This window comes from Armigeres subalbatus, chromosome 3 (assembly GCF_024139115.2).
Source record: "Armigeres subalbatus isolate Guangzhou_Male chromosome 3, GZ_Asu_2, whole genome shotgun sequence".
Classification (NCBI taxonomy): domain Eukaryota; kingdom Metazoa; phylum Arthropoda; class Insecta; order Diptera; family Culicidae; genus Armigeres; species Armigeres subalbatus.
This window is the reverse complement of record NC_085141.1, coordinates 215,814,320-215,829,816: the sequence shown is the minus strand read 5'-3', so window position 1 is coordinate 215,829,816 and position 15,497 is coordinate 215,814,320.

Sequence of the window (15,497 nt, the reverse complement as noted above, 5' to 3'; positions counted from 1 at the left end):
TATGAGAGATATACCGGTCTTGCTTTGTAGTCGCGCATCTTACCGCACGGCTAACGAGGGCCCCTTTTTCCCAACATACCTACCTGGATACCTGGTTGGCTACAGCGTCGATACACCGATACACCTATGCCTGGCGGATTGTAGAGCTCCATAATCGTCGGTCTTGGGCGATGTTCCTCTAGTTTCCCCGAACGTTCAGGCACAGAGAAACAGACGTCTCACTTAAAACATATTCCATCGTTCACCTTTTTAACGGTGGATTCAATTTTTTGTAGGTGGTCAATCGGCCACCGATGGCGCTTCGATCGGATTTGCTTGTGTTTGACGTTTGCACAGTACCGTCATCTACTTGCCGCTTGTCCACACACAGTGCTTTTAGCACTGAGCGATAATGTTTCCGCGACGGTGATTTTGATTGCATTTTGTTCTAAGTGAGACGTCTGTTTCTCTGTGGTTCAGGGTTCCCATTGGTAGAATTAGAGTGTTGTATAGAGCAAATTTCGTTTCCGTTTGCATGTTGCGGGACCTAAGCTGGTTACGAATCCGTAAAAGGCCCTATTCGCAGCAGCAATACGTCTTTCACTTCACGTAAAACGTCATTGTCACATGTCAGTGTCTTTCCCAACATATTACCTTTGAAATGGACGAGAATTGTGAAGTTTCCCTTGCTTGTTTGTCATGGTATAAAAAAAATCAAGGAGCTAAAAATCTATGTTTCTCATTGGCAACATCCTGAGAAGAAGTAAACAGGGCAACGGTTCGCCACTTCATCTCATAGCTCCTATTTCCATCCCACCAAAAACAAAGAAATGGAAAGGAATTTGGTTTATTATTTTTGTGATTTTTTTCAGCAGTGAGCATGCATGTTGACAAAAAGAAGCGACGAATTTGGTGCCGTATTTCTTTGTTTAGCGATGAGATGGATATATGTACAGTGAGATTGAGATCGGAACAGTTCTCCTAGCTCATCACGATTTGATGAAAGATCAGACGACAATATCAATATTTTGCACTAAAATATCATGAGGATATCAAGTTATGCTTTTTGTAATTAGTGATCAATACATCGTGCTATTAGTTTGCTTCTATTCATAGCACATATTGATATTTAATGTTTGATATTGTTACCAGTACTTTTATCTCTCATGTCAATGATCACGTTAATAAAGATTTTAAAAAAATCTCATGTCAATGAAGTCAATATTGTGTGGTATGGATCAGCCTGTAACACGAATCAGTCTATTGGAGGGTTAACTTGCATACACTGCAGGCACGGTACATCCACTCATGTCGTCAGTAGAGATGTCGTAAAATCCCGATTAATCGATTAGTTACTAATCGATTACTCTTGATTCTTGTCGATTATTGAATCGATTAATCATTGTATAGTAATCGATTCAAAATTAATCGATTATCGCAACGATGAATCGATTAATCGAAATAATCAATTAATTTTCGACATCCTTATGATGTCGTAAAATTCTGATTAATCGATTAGTAACTAATCGATTACTCACGATTCATCTCGATTATTGAATCGATTAATCGTTGGGTAATAATCGATTCAAAATTAATCGATTATCACAACGATGAATCGATTAATCGAAGTAATCGATTAATTTGCGACATCTCTAGTCGTCAGTCGCTACAGAGACTTCAAGGTGTTAGGTCGAGTGGCGAGGCATCGACGTGTTGGGTGATTCTCTGTGGGAGTCCGGACCACACAAATATCATGTTTTGATATTCAGTTTATGGCTTCTGCCCTGGGTGGTGCGGATTAAAGATAGTGGAATATATAGATGAGCGAAGATAAATCCTCTGTCTCCAAACGAACTGTCAAACGTGTCTCCAAACGAGCATGACGTCACGATTTCAATGAAAACGTTAAGGGCTGTGACGTCATATGCGCGTGTGCACGGGCAAAAAATTCGACTCAGCCATGCTTTCGCTCATCTATAGATTCTACTATCTGTAATGCGGATAGAATCGATTTGGTTGCCAAACTGAAGCCAAACTTTTCTATTGTGCCGGAGCCAAACATTGAAGATCGTGGTTATGTTCGTTTTAGATCTTATATTGAGAAGTTTTGTTATTATTCGAGTAAAAAATAAAAAAAACTAGTTTGAGTTGTACATTATTTGTAACAAACATATTCACATTATATTTCGAATGTATAATTAGTAGGAATGCAACTAAAAAGCGCGAATACGCGAGACTCTACATGACTTTACGATGGTTTACATACATTCCTGCTCCAATCAGCTGCTGAATCTCGTGAAATCTCGTAACGAGTGCTTTTTAGTTGCATTCCTACTAATTATACATTCGAAATATAATGTGAATATATTTGTTACAAAGAATGTAAAACTCAAACTAAGTTTTTTCATATTTTTTACCCGAATAATAACAATACTTCTCAATATAAGATTTAAAACGAACATAACCACGATCTTCAATGTTTGGCTCCGGCACAATAGAAAAGTTTGGCTTCAGTTTGACAACCAAATCGATTCTATCCGCACCACCCAGATTAGTAGGAATGCAACTAAAAAGCACTCGTTACGAGATTTCACGAGATTCAGCAGCTAATTGGAACAGGAATGTATGTAAACCATTGGCGCTTTGATGTTGCTTGAAGAAGAAGAAGCAGAAAGATGATAATCGAAAAAATCTCCACGGGAAACCATACGGAGAAGTTTTTAAAACTCTTTTCAAAAATTCCAAAAGCAATTTAATTAAAAACGGTAAGCAGTACGGGGTTGGACTTTTCTTATACTGTGTTTTAAGTGTAATATTAGAAAATAAAATCTCGAATAACAATATTGTGTTTATTATACAGTAGAAGAAAAGTCCAACCTCGGACTGCTTACCGTTTTTAATTAAATTGCTTTTAGAATTTTTGAGAAGAGATTTAAAAACTTCTTCGTATGGTTTCCTGTGGAGACTTTTTCGATTATCATCTTTATGCTTCTTCTTCTTCATGCAACATCAAAGCGCCAATCGTAAAGTCATGTAGAGTCTCGCGCATTCGTGCGCCTTCATGCAGCATGGAAAGAGAAATTCGAAGAGCGGAAAATTTTTGACAGTCGAGTAACTGCAAAATAATTTTACTCATGGGATTGATTTCAAAATATCCCGCTACTCGCTTGAGAGCAGAAAAGCGGCTTTATCCGCAGCACCCAGCTTCTGCCCGGGATGTGGGGAAAAATAAGTAAGTCGAGAATTATCGAAAATAACTCTAGTTTACCTTTATAATCACCAATGCCAAGATTTTTCAATTATTAAATCCAATAGGGACTGTCCATATACCATGTGGACAGGTTTGGGGGAGGGGGTATGGCGATTGTCCAAGGTTAGATACGGCTCCGTCATATTAAAATAAAATCAAGCTTCCCAAACAAAAAACATATAAAACATATTTGGCGTAGAATCTATCTATCCATTTAAAACTCAATGTTTGTATGTTTGTTTGTATGTGCCAACATAACTTCTAAATCCATTGACCGATTTCAACCAAATTTGGAACACACGTTCTTTATCTTAAGGAAACGACGATAGGATGTTGGGGATGCTCTTTGAAAAAGGGGGAAGATTTAAGGGGAGGGGTATTGTTTAGTTATCGATCAATTCAAAGTAAGTCTTACCCCATAATAAATTTGAACCAAACTTGTATCAAATATTGTCCGTCCTAAGGAAATGATTTTGGATGTGGGTAGGTTATTTTAAAGACAGAAAGACAGACAGAGACAGAAGACAGAAAGACTGAAAGACAGAAGACAGAAAAGGGGGAGAGTGTGAGAGAGGGGTATGTTTAGTTTAGATCGGATCTGCTCGATGCGACTCTTAATAAAAATGCATGATCACGCACACACGCTCTGTTGAAAAATGAATCGAAAAATGCTCGGAGCGCCAGTGATGATATTTGTTACTCAGGAGGGGTTATTTCATTTTTGATTTTAAAATTCTTTTCCATTTCCTACTTGACTAATGTGACCAGCAAGCGTCCTGCGAAACGCGGGACGCCTATCTGGATTGCGTCACTGGCTTGAAAGTGGATCCTCCAAAAGTGCATTTCGCAAAAATCTTGGGCAAAAAAAATGGAAAAATATTTGTAAAGCTGTATGAATTGTAATAAATTTGAAAAACGAAGTTGAAAAATGCAGCGTCCCGCGAAACGCGTACTCTGGTTACATTATACTTGACTGGACTATTCCGCAATGGAAAAAATCTACGATTTTCGGTCCAGGCACATGTTTTGAAACACAATCGCCAAAAACATGCATGTGAAAGGATCTAGATAAAAGAGCCAACACGAAAGTTCTGAAAAGATGGTAACAGCACACACGCAGCTTCACATTTTCTTTATTTATATCGTGGCAAGAGCTGCAAGTAAAGTGATTCGTTTAGCTACATTGCTAAAGTCGATTGTAAAGTCGTTCAGATAAAAATGATTTTTGCGGCCGTGCGGGAGATCTTCGTTAAGTGTTTCTGTTTCCATGGTTCGGTGGGTGGCAAACGTGGTGAGATAGAAGGCGATATGGCAAAACGTCAGTTTTCATGTAGCAATAAGTTGTGTAGGCGGCGCTAGCGTGCTATGCAATTCCAACGTATTTAGATTTGAAAATTTACACAAGAAAATCGAATTCAAATGTATGAGCTCAAACGTCTGTCTGCGGTAGGAGTGTCATAGATGAATGAGAGTGTATATTGAAAACGGTTCAAAAATTCCTATAATTATACATTACTACAAGTACCTAAGTACCTAAGTATGTAAGAATGTGGCACACTAATGTTTATGAATTCACTCACTCAATGTAATTCAGCAGACCTTAGTCTTGTTTCTATCAGAATTCAAGGTTATATTATGCTACTTTTTTTTTCTTCCTAAACAATGGAGGGGGAATCTGCTCAACAGACATCCTGGGTTGACCAGGAAGTGCGGGGTTAGGGACCACCTCCAACAGCAAACGAGGAAGGCAGGGCTACATCCCCGACCCGCTAAACCATTTCCATTGCCGCCAAGCCCATCGTCCCTTCGGTACAACCAGAAAGTAATGCTGCAAAGGGGGCGTGGGCCAGTGCACAACGCACCCTCGAGGTTAGCTGCGTGTCCTTGCAGCACCGAACATCGTGACTCGTTTTTTTAGAAGAACACCATGGTATCGTGTCAGCGCATTGCCGGCTTTCCAGGTGGCCTTACCACGCCCTATGTCTTCAGAAGGGAAGGTGGGAAGGTTCGACTTCGCGCCTGTTTCTCTCTGCACGGCTGGTATCAAGAATGATTATGTCGCGTGCACCTCAAATTGACCTCTCTGCGATAGCGCCTTTTCACCAACACACAGAGGGACTTGCCGACGCGTCTACGCGCCACCTTCTGTGTAGCTACGAGACGATTTGAACGATAGCCGATAAAACGGCGTTCCAGCCAACTTCATCTTTACACAACCTCCGAACTAGGCTGTCCGGGACAGTGTCCAGATCACATGTGGCAAGCATGTGGTCACGCATTGTGCGAAAACGTGGGCACACGAACAACACGTGTTGCGCCGTTTCTTCTAAACATGGGCACATCGGACAATCGGGCCAGACCGAGTGTCCGAATCGGTGTACATACTGTCTGAAGGACCTGGGTCAGGTGGAAAGTGATTTCCCCATGGAGTCTCTTGAGCCACGTGCCTATCTCCGGTATCAACCTATGTGTCCATCTTACCTGCACTGTGATTTTGCAGCACGCTTAAACGCCGGGCACTTCGAACCCCCCATGGGGTGCTTGCTGTTCGCAGCTTTGCTGGAACAAATCAAACAATTGGGAGGGTTCGTGCAGCATTGTGCCTTATGTCGACAGAGCTTGCTTCTGTCAGGGCCTTTGCAGTCCCATTACTTGTGCCCCGGTTACAGGCACTTGAAGCAAACTTCGGGTTACTCGTGTATGTCCACGGGGCACACCGACCATCCCACCTTGACGCTCCCTAACTTGACTACCTTGGAGGCATCCGCTGCAGATAGCCGAACCAATGCTACCTGTGTCCCTGTCGGACCTTTCCGAAGCCGAACGGCTGCGGTGGGCGTCTCCACTTCGTGCCGTGACGAGCTCTTCGATTTCGGTGATCTCATCCAGGTCTTTAACCCTTAGATTCACCTCCGTCGTGAGTGCCCTCACCTTGAATGACTCATCACCTTCAAGACGCCCGAGCACTTGACCTCGTCCGTCTTGATGACTAGGGCATCGCCCCTGGAGCGATTGGCGCCTACCCTAGACTTCTTGCTACCCTTATTCGCCTGGGCATTCTTTTCGGTCCATGACGTCTTCGGTTTCCTCTTGTTCTTGACCAAGGTCCAGGAGGCGTCATCCCCATCTATTTCCCTGGTCTGGTGCGGCTGAGAGCTCTCAGCCTGCCGTAACCCCTTACTACCGTCTTTCCTGGGTGGACGGACCTTTTCAGGTCCTTCCTCCCCCCGTTTGGGAGGTACCTGGCCGGGGTTCAGCTTCCCAGCTCCAATACCCTTGTTTGGGGTAGTGACCCTCCGCGTTTAGAGCGCCCCCCAGGGAGCTCATCCCCTGGAGACTGTCTCCCCCGTTTTTGTGTCTGCTTTGTTGGAGCAGTCACCCCCGACGTGCCCGCGAATACTTGAGCCTCAGTCTGGGTAGACTTTGCACCACCATCTTCGCTGGCACGCCTTCGGCCGATTCGACCTTGCCCGAGTCCGCATTTGCTGGGGGCAGCAGGGTCCATGTCCAAGGGCTTGACGACCCCTCCCCAGCTGTCTGTGAGTCAGGGAGAACTGCCTAGGGCGTGGTGGGATTTAGCAGTGGGCTCTGCTAAAATCCCTCCCAAAAACCACAAGTGCCCGTAAGCAGACTCTATCAAAGCGACTGTGTGCCGCTTCAAAAGCACAAGCCCAGAGAGTGCCACTGGCACATCAGGGTTGATATCAGTAAGACCCTGATTATGGCATACTGGTTGCGTGTACTGGTTTCGTATTTGGATATTGTTATATTGTGAAGTGAGGGCTGGCAGTCTGACATTCTACTCTCTTAGTAGGGTCAGGTGACACTGACTCGAAACGGCGAGTGGGCTAATGGCTAGGCTGTCTTCCGTCCCATAAAACCGTGGCGGGCCTTGTAGCACGCTGCCCAATCCTGCCATCCAGTTTTGCCTACTGGGTGGGAGTAGGCTCAGATGCCCTTTCCTGACTTGCGCTGATCTGGCTCTGAACACGCAAGTGTCAACCTTCGCATGGCCTCCCTGCTTGCCGCAAGGCAGGCATAGATAACCATGGGATCACTAAAGGCGACTACTCCAGTAGGATTCGGCGGCAGCCGCAAGGGGACCCATAAGAAATGAGTACTGAACGAAACCTATCTTTGGAGTTGGAGGTGACGGACCCCTTTGCCAAAAGGGGCCTAGCGAGGTCCCCTATTAAAGAGGGGGCAAGTGGAGTGACGGCTGCTGCTATTGGCAGCACCGAAGAGTCTCCAGCGGTGGTGGGGAGTAGCCCTGCCTGCACGCCTGACGAGCCACTACACGGGATACGGGTGGTGGATGAGCAACTCGATGAGATCATCGAGTTCGTAAGCGGCAGGCAGAACACCAACAAGGAGCTTAAGCAGAGCCTGTTGGTGCTCCGGCGAGCTGTTCGTGTCGCAAGACAAGAACAGGTCGCTTACATCAGGCGTGTAGCGGAGGCAGAGAGGATAGCCAAAGGTACGCAGACCAAGGCCCTCTCCTCCCCTAGCGGTGTTACTGCGGCGAATGAGGCGACCGCCCTTACGGCCAGTGAGGGCAAGAAAACGCCAAGTAAGAAGCGACCCAAACGCGCTACCATTAAGGCGAAGCGTCGCCTGGATGGTGCACCGGAGCCTGAAGGGCGTATGCCCAAGAAGGCGAAAGGCACTAGACAGGCACAAGTTGCTGAGCCACAAGCTGGCCCCAGCCAGCCATCGGTACCCGCCGAAGGGGATGCGAATCCTTGGCAACTGGTCAGTAGGGGCGGAAGTCGAACACCCTCGACCAATGAAGAAAGTGAGAGACAGAGGCGAGGCCTTGTTGGTGAAAACCGACAAGGACAAATACGCCGATGTCCTTAAATCGCTGCGAGCGGCCGATAGCCTATCGGCCCTGGGCCAGGACGTGCGCAGCGTTAGACGTACCAAGAACGGTGAAATGATCTTGGTACTGAAGCGTGGCGCGCAATCCAGCGGGGTGGCTTACAAAAAGCTTGCCCAGGAGGTCTTGGGTGACGGCGCTCAGGTTAGGTCGTTGGGTGCGGAAGTGACCCTCCAGTGTAAGCAGCTGGATGAGGTCACGACCGCGGAAGACGTCGTCTCTGCCGTCAAAGAGCAGTGCGGCACAGAGGTTGAGCGGTCCTCTGTACGTCTAAGAGGGGGATTCTTTGGTACGCAGGTAGCCTATCTCAGACTACCGGTGGCTGACGCCAAAAGGTCATCGAGAAAGGGAAGCTGAAGATCGGCTGGTCAGTATGCCCAGTAAGCGTGCTCCAGCCACCTTCAGTGGACAGGTGCTACCGGTGCCTTGAGTCCGGGCACAAGTCTTATGACTGCAAGGGCCCAGACCGAAGCAAGATGTGTCGTCGCTGCGGCGAGGAGGGACACAAAGCACAGGAATGCGACAAGGCACCCAGGTGCCTTATCTGCGCCAGTAAGAAGCAGGCCCGGAACCATGCTATGGGCGGGCCTGCGTGTCCCTTCGGAGAAGCCAATCGGAAAAAGCCGTGCAAGTAACACAGCTGAATCTGAATCACTGTGCACCTGCCCAGCAGCTGCTGTGGCAGGCGGTCTCGGAGTCGAGGATCGATGTCGCCCTCTTGTCCGACCCGTACAACGTCCCTGCCGGCAACGGCAACTGGGTGGCGGACGGGTCTAGGTCGGCGGCAATTTGCACAACGGGAAGGTTCCCCGTTCAAGAGGTTGTACACTCCTCCGCGGAGGGTGTCGCGATAGCCAAGATCAACGGGGTGTTCTATTGTAGCTGCTACGCCCCACCAAGGTGGTCAATGGAACAGTTCAACCAGATGATCGACAGGCTATCGGCCGACCTAGTAGGTCGGAGCCCGTTCATTATAGCGGGAGACTTTAATGCTTGGGCAGTGGAATGGGGCAGCCGCTGCACCAATCAGAGGGGACAAGCGTTACTCGAGGCACTTGCAAAACTCGACGCAGTGCTTGTCAATGACGGAGCCAGTAGCACATTCCGTAGGAATGGGGTCGAGTCATGGATAGATGTAACGTTTGTCAGCTCTAGTCTGGTCTCGGACCTAGACTGGAGGGTAGACGAGGGCTACACCCATAGTGATCACCTAGCAATTTGCTTCAAGATCAATTATGGTGTGCAGCGTCCGAGGGCGGGGATCACTGTCAGGCCCGCGCGTGGAAGAACAATCACTTCGACAGTGAAGTTTTCACTGCGGCTATGGGGCTGGAAGCCTACACCGACAGTCTAAGCGGGGATGCGCTGATAGCTGTCCTATCACGCGCGTGCGACGCTACTATGCCGAGGAAAGCCCTGCCAAGAAATGGCAGACGCCCGGTATACTGGTGGAGTGCCGAAATTGCAGCCCTACGATCAGCCTGCCTCAAGGCTAGACGTAGGACGCAACGAGCCCGCACCGAGGAGGAAAGAGCGGTCCGCCGGGAAGTGTTTCAAGCTGCGAGACTGGCCCTTAACAAGGCCATCAAGAGCAGCAAGAGAGCGTGCTTCGACAACCTGTGCGAGGGTGCCAATGCGAATCCGTGGGTGACGCCTATAGGATCGTGATGGCCAAGACCAAAGGGGGCTCTTCACCCCCCGAACGGTCACCGGACCGGTTGGCGAGGATTATCGAAGTACTCTTCCCGTCCCGAGCCACAAGTCCCTGGCCTCCTCCTGCGCTGCAAGGCGCTGGGAGTGTGGTCGAAATGGTGGCTCCGGTGACGAACGAAGAGTTACTCGCAGTGGCTAACACCCTTGCGATGAACAAAGCTCCAGGCCCCGATGGAGTTCCAAACAGTGCACTTAAGGCAGCGATCATAGCGAACCCGAACATGTTCAGGCTAGCTATGCAGAGATGCCTGGATGAGTGTTGTTTCCCTGAGAGATGGAACAGGCAGAAAGTGGTACGGGTGCCGAAGGCCGGTGAACGTCCGGGTGACCCATCGGCGTACAGACCAGTTGGCGTGATCGAGCCGACGAGTAAGCTGATCGAAGGGATCATCCTCAACAGGCTCACCCCGTATGCAGAGGGTACGGATGGCCTGTCGAGTAACCAGTTTGGTTTTCGGAAGGGTAAGTCCACGGTGGACGCTATCAATTCAGTCCTCAAGACTGCAGAGGTAGCGATCCAACGGAAAAGGCGAGGAATTCGATACTGTGCGTTGGTGACACTGGACGTGAAGAACGCATTCAACAGCGCAAGCTGGGATGCCATCGCGCTCTCGTTACACCGGCTTAGCCTGCCGGTGGGACTGTACCGGATCTTGGAATGCTACTTCCAGAACCGTGTGATGCTATACGAGACCGATGCCGGTCAGAAAAGTGTTCCTATTACCGCAGGAGTCCCGCAAGGGTCAATCCTGGGTCCGGTACTATGGAACCTGATGTATGACGGGGTTCTGAAGCTAAAGTTCCCTCCTGGTGTGAAGATCGTCGGCTTTGCTGACGATGTAACCCTAGAGGTCTACGGGGAGTCAATCCCCGAAGTAGAGCTAACCGCAGAACACGCGATCAGCATTGTGGCGGACTGGATGAGTGCGAGAGGCCTTGAGCTCGCTCAACATAAGACGGAGGTGGTTATCGTCAGCAACCGTAAGTCGGCACAACATGCAGTTGTACACGTGGGAGACGTCGCGATCACTTCAAAGCGGAGTCTGAAGATTCTTGGGGTCATCATAGACGACAAGCTTACCTTCGGTAGCCATGTCGAATATGCGTGCAAGAAGGCTTCGACTGCTGTGGCGGCATTATCGAGGATGATGTCCAACAGCTCCAAGGTGTGCGCCAGTAGACGTAGGCTACTGGCAGGCGTTGCCGCATCTATTCTTAGGTACGGCGGCCCGTCCTGGGCAAAAGCACTGGGGGTAACCAGTTACCTGCAGAAACTGGAGAGCACCTACCGCTTGATGTGTCTCAGGGTGATATCGGCCTACCGCACGGTATCGCGCGACGCATCCTGCGTGATAGCGAGTATGATGCCAGTCGGGCTGGTCATCCGGGAGGACGAGGAGTGTTTTGACCTACGTGGCACCAGAGGAGCCCGCGAGCGTACCAGGGTGACTTCGGTTGCCAGATGGCAGCGCGAGTGGGATAACTCCTCGAAAGGTAGGTGGACCCACCGGCTGATTCCTAACATATCAAGCTGGGTGGGGAGACCCCATGGGGAGGTTCACTTCCATCTGACACAATTCCTGTCAGGCCATGGCTGTTTCCGACAGTACCACCACAGGTTTGGACACGCGGAGGTCCCCGTCTGCCCTGACTGCCCAGGTGTTGACGAAACTGCAGAGCACATACTGTTCGTATGTCCTCGTTTCGACGTCGAAAGAAGAGCAATGCTAGACGTTTGCGGCCGGGACACAACTCCAAAGGATGTGTCAAGCGGTGGAGAAGTGGAACGCAGTCTCGACTGCAACCACTCAGATTGCCTGCAGCTTGCAGAGAATCTGGCGCGCCGAGCAACAATCGACAAGCATGACTAACTTATGATTGGTAAGTTAGAGCGAAAGTGCCGAACGCGAAGAAGTGTGTGAATGGTCTGCCCATGCAGAGGTAATGGCGCAGCGGGTGGCAACCGAGATCGTCACCTCGAAGCATGGCAGAAGGGTGAATGAATAGGTGTATGTATGGACTGCACACGCCGCGCTGGGAGTAGCGCAGGAATGTTGGTTCCTACGACTACTGATACCCCGTGGCGTGGCAGAGGAGTGTGGGGAGCATCCAAGTCAGTCTCACATGGTACGAAAGGAATGAGTTGAGTCGTGTTGAGCTAGTCTCATATGGCATGAATGAGGTGAGTCAGACTCACATGGTATGTCAGAAGTGGGAACCTAAGCGAAGAGTCCCACAAGGGATGCCAGAGGGAGTGTTAGGTCGAATGACTCGAGTAGTATGTGTCAGCGCGAACTGAATGAAAGAGGTGAGCAGTCTCACATGGTACGATAAAGGTGGGCATAGAATTAGTCCCGCACGGCATGAGAAGGGTGGGCACAAAAGTTAGTCCTGCACAGCATGAGAAGGGTGGGCACACAAGTCAGACCCATAGGAGCGTTAATGTGTGTGCAAGCATGGAGCGTATGAGCATGAATCAAGGGTTTGGGTGGGCATACAAGTTAGACCCACATGGCATGAGAAGGGTGGGCACACAAGTTAGACCCGCACGGCATGACAGAGGTGCAACAGAGTATGTAGGGTGTGTTTGAGGGTGCGATAGAGCGAGCACCCAAGTCAGTCTCGCGTGGGACGAGTGCCTGTGTGAGCGATAATGAGCGAGTACGCTTAGTACTGCCGTCCCCCCAGAAGTAGTACTGCGAGGTAGTTCCTGGGGGAAACGATGGTGGAGCCCAAGGGAGTTTAGTCGGTATTACCGGTATGGTCGAGTCCGACACTCCAGTACACTTCCGTGTGGTAGTTTGGCAACTACAATGCACGTGTACTGGGTTAGTGTGTAAATGCATTCTCCCTTGTAAAAAAAAAAAAAAAAAAAAAGAGTCCGGATTTCACGGGTTTGCACTTGGCCGTCCCGAGCGCCCCCTGCAGCTTGGCGTCCACTTTCGAAGTTCCAGCAAGCTCCCCTTGAGGTCCTTACTGATATTATGCTTCGATGACGCAAAGTCGATAATGGCGTCCAGCTGTTCCGTCGCCACCTCGAAGGCCGAAAGCCCATTGCATTTGCGGTTCATCGCCCTCACAAGCCATGGGCCGTCCATAACCACTACCGGCGTAGCAGGCGAGAAGTTTAAGTGACCCACGCTGGCGCTACGCACCGAGCTGCCGACTATTGCCTCTGACCTCCTAGGTGGAGACCTGAACAACCCACCTCTTGCGAAGAAGTTGTCGCCTACACTACTACCACTAATTGAAGAATTGACTTGGTTTTCCATTTTGGTCCCACGAGTTGCTCGGGAAAAGAGGTCCACCATGCCAGAGCCCAGCATGACGCGGTAAGGGACAATTACTGTGGAGGGTGCCCAGGTACCCCACAGGCTCCGTTAAAGGCCTAGCTCATTATTTCACCCCCTTGGCCATACATTCCTTCGGCCGCTTAACGCCTTGGGATTAGGGGTTAGGGACGATGGTCCCCTTGGTCGCACCCCCTTACTCTAGTTGATGTCAGAAGTAAGGGTATGCGATAAGACGCTTTTTGCTAACGAAACGAAACGAAATTTAAAATGACTGTGTTCATTCGAAACGAGATGGAACGAAATATAGATTTACTTCCGAAACTTCGAAACGATACGGAATCAAGCTCCATTTAATTCGGAATTTTACGGAACGAAACGAAATTTTATGTTTTTCCGCGGAATTTTTGTTGAATTGATTTTACATTATGTACGAAATTCTGATTTCATTTTTTTAAGCCAAATAACTGTTTTGCGACCAATATAGTTATTAAGGTGGCTCAAAAAACACTCTTTCAATTTTTTGATTGGCCGCCCTCTTATTCGGTTCTATTTGATGCCCTGATGCTCTGGACAAAATTTCAGCCAAATCGGTTAACGTTTGGGCGGTGCTAAACTCGTTTGAAGTTTATATGGAAAAATGTATGCAGAAACATCCAAAAACAATGATTTGCAGTTGGACTGCACAATTTACCATCAAGAACCATGATACTCATTCAGTTCTTGTAGAATTAAATACAGAATTTTATGCTGAAAACCGCGAGAAGATTAGAGTTTATTACGCAAAGATATTAGCATTATACTGGAGTGTAGTAGGGGTGAATTTATTTCTTTTCAAAGGCAAAAGAAACGAAATTTGCTCAAACCCCACTTCAGAGAAATGCTAATAACTTTGCCGGGCAAACTCCAATCTTCTCGCGGTTTTCTGCATAACATTCTGTATTAAATTCTTCTAGATCTGAATGAGTATCATTGTTCTTCATCGCAAGTATTGCCGTCCAACTGCAATTTACGGTTTTTGGATGTTTCTGCATACATTTTTGCATATAAACTTCCAACGAGTTTAGCACCGCCCAAACGTTGACCGATTTGGCAAAAAAATTGTCCAGACCATCAGGGCATCAAATAGAACCGAATAAAAGGGCGGCCTATCAAAAAAATTGAAAAAAGTTTTTCCCATATTAATTTGAGCCACCCTAATAGTTATAGTAACAGAAGAAGCAGTATGTGATAAATCGTCGCGTTCCCGTTGATATACCATTGGCGAAAAAGCAATAGCCCAACATCTGTGTCGCTTTCAATGGAATTCATCTTGGAGTGTGTGCACCCGAATCTGATGAATTTTATATCAGTTCAGCAATATATCAGTAACTATATAAAAATATAGAAATTGTGGGATTTTAATAGCATTCTGATTCAGGAAGCATACGAAGGAAGAGAATTGTTAATAGCCTACATTTGCTCGCGAGACGAATCCTCTGCACCTTTCTAAAATGCCCAAAGATATGTATTTCAGATTGTATTTAATAAATATGACAGCAAAGTTTTTAGTCAAAGTCATAAGGGGCCCTCCTTAGTCTTCCGTAAGACGCGCGGCTACAAAGCAAGACCATGCTGAGGGTGGCTGGGTTCGATTCCCGGTGCCGGTCTAGGCGATTTTCGGATTCCAAATTGTCTCGACTTCCCTGGGCATAAAAGTATCATCGTGTTAGCCTCATGATATACGAATGCAAAAATGGTAACTTGGCTTAGAAACCTCGCAGTTAATAACTGTGGAAGTGCTTAATGAACACTAAGTTGCGAGGCTGTTCTGTCCCAGTGTGGGGATGTAATGCCAATACGAAGAAGAAGAAGAAGACAGCAAAGTTTTTATTGCAGCAGTCTGCCCGGTATGAAGAAAATATTTTTTCCTTTCTCATACAAGAACTCGTCACAATAGAATACCATTTCTTTCGAAATTCAACCTTTTTATAGGTTGTGTGTTTGTGCATAAGATGCATGCTGAAATTGTTCTCAAATTTATATCCTCAACCGACTTCAATTGAGTGCAAGAAACAGCTGCTATGGGCAGTTTGAGCCGGTGACGCCCTTACAGTCAATTTAGGATTAGGAGGGAATAAAATTAGTTTGATTCTCTTTACTATAAGAGACCGAGGAATGCTTTGCATTTCCGTGAGCGTCACGGGAAAGGAATCGTTGGTTTGTTAAAAAGGTAATTCATGTGAAGCCACCTTGGTAAGCGACTAAATATTTCTTGTAAACGAAGTTAGGCCGTTACAAGTATTTAATTGACATTATGTCCTATGGGTCTCCGGAAGGTCAAGGGGGAGGGGTATAATAAGAAATAAATATTAAAATTAAAAAACTCAAAAAACTCCTCGGATTT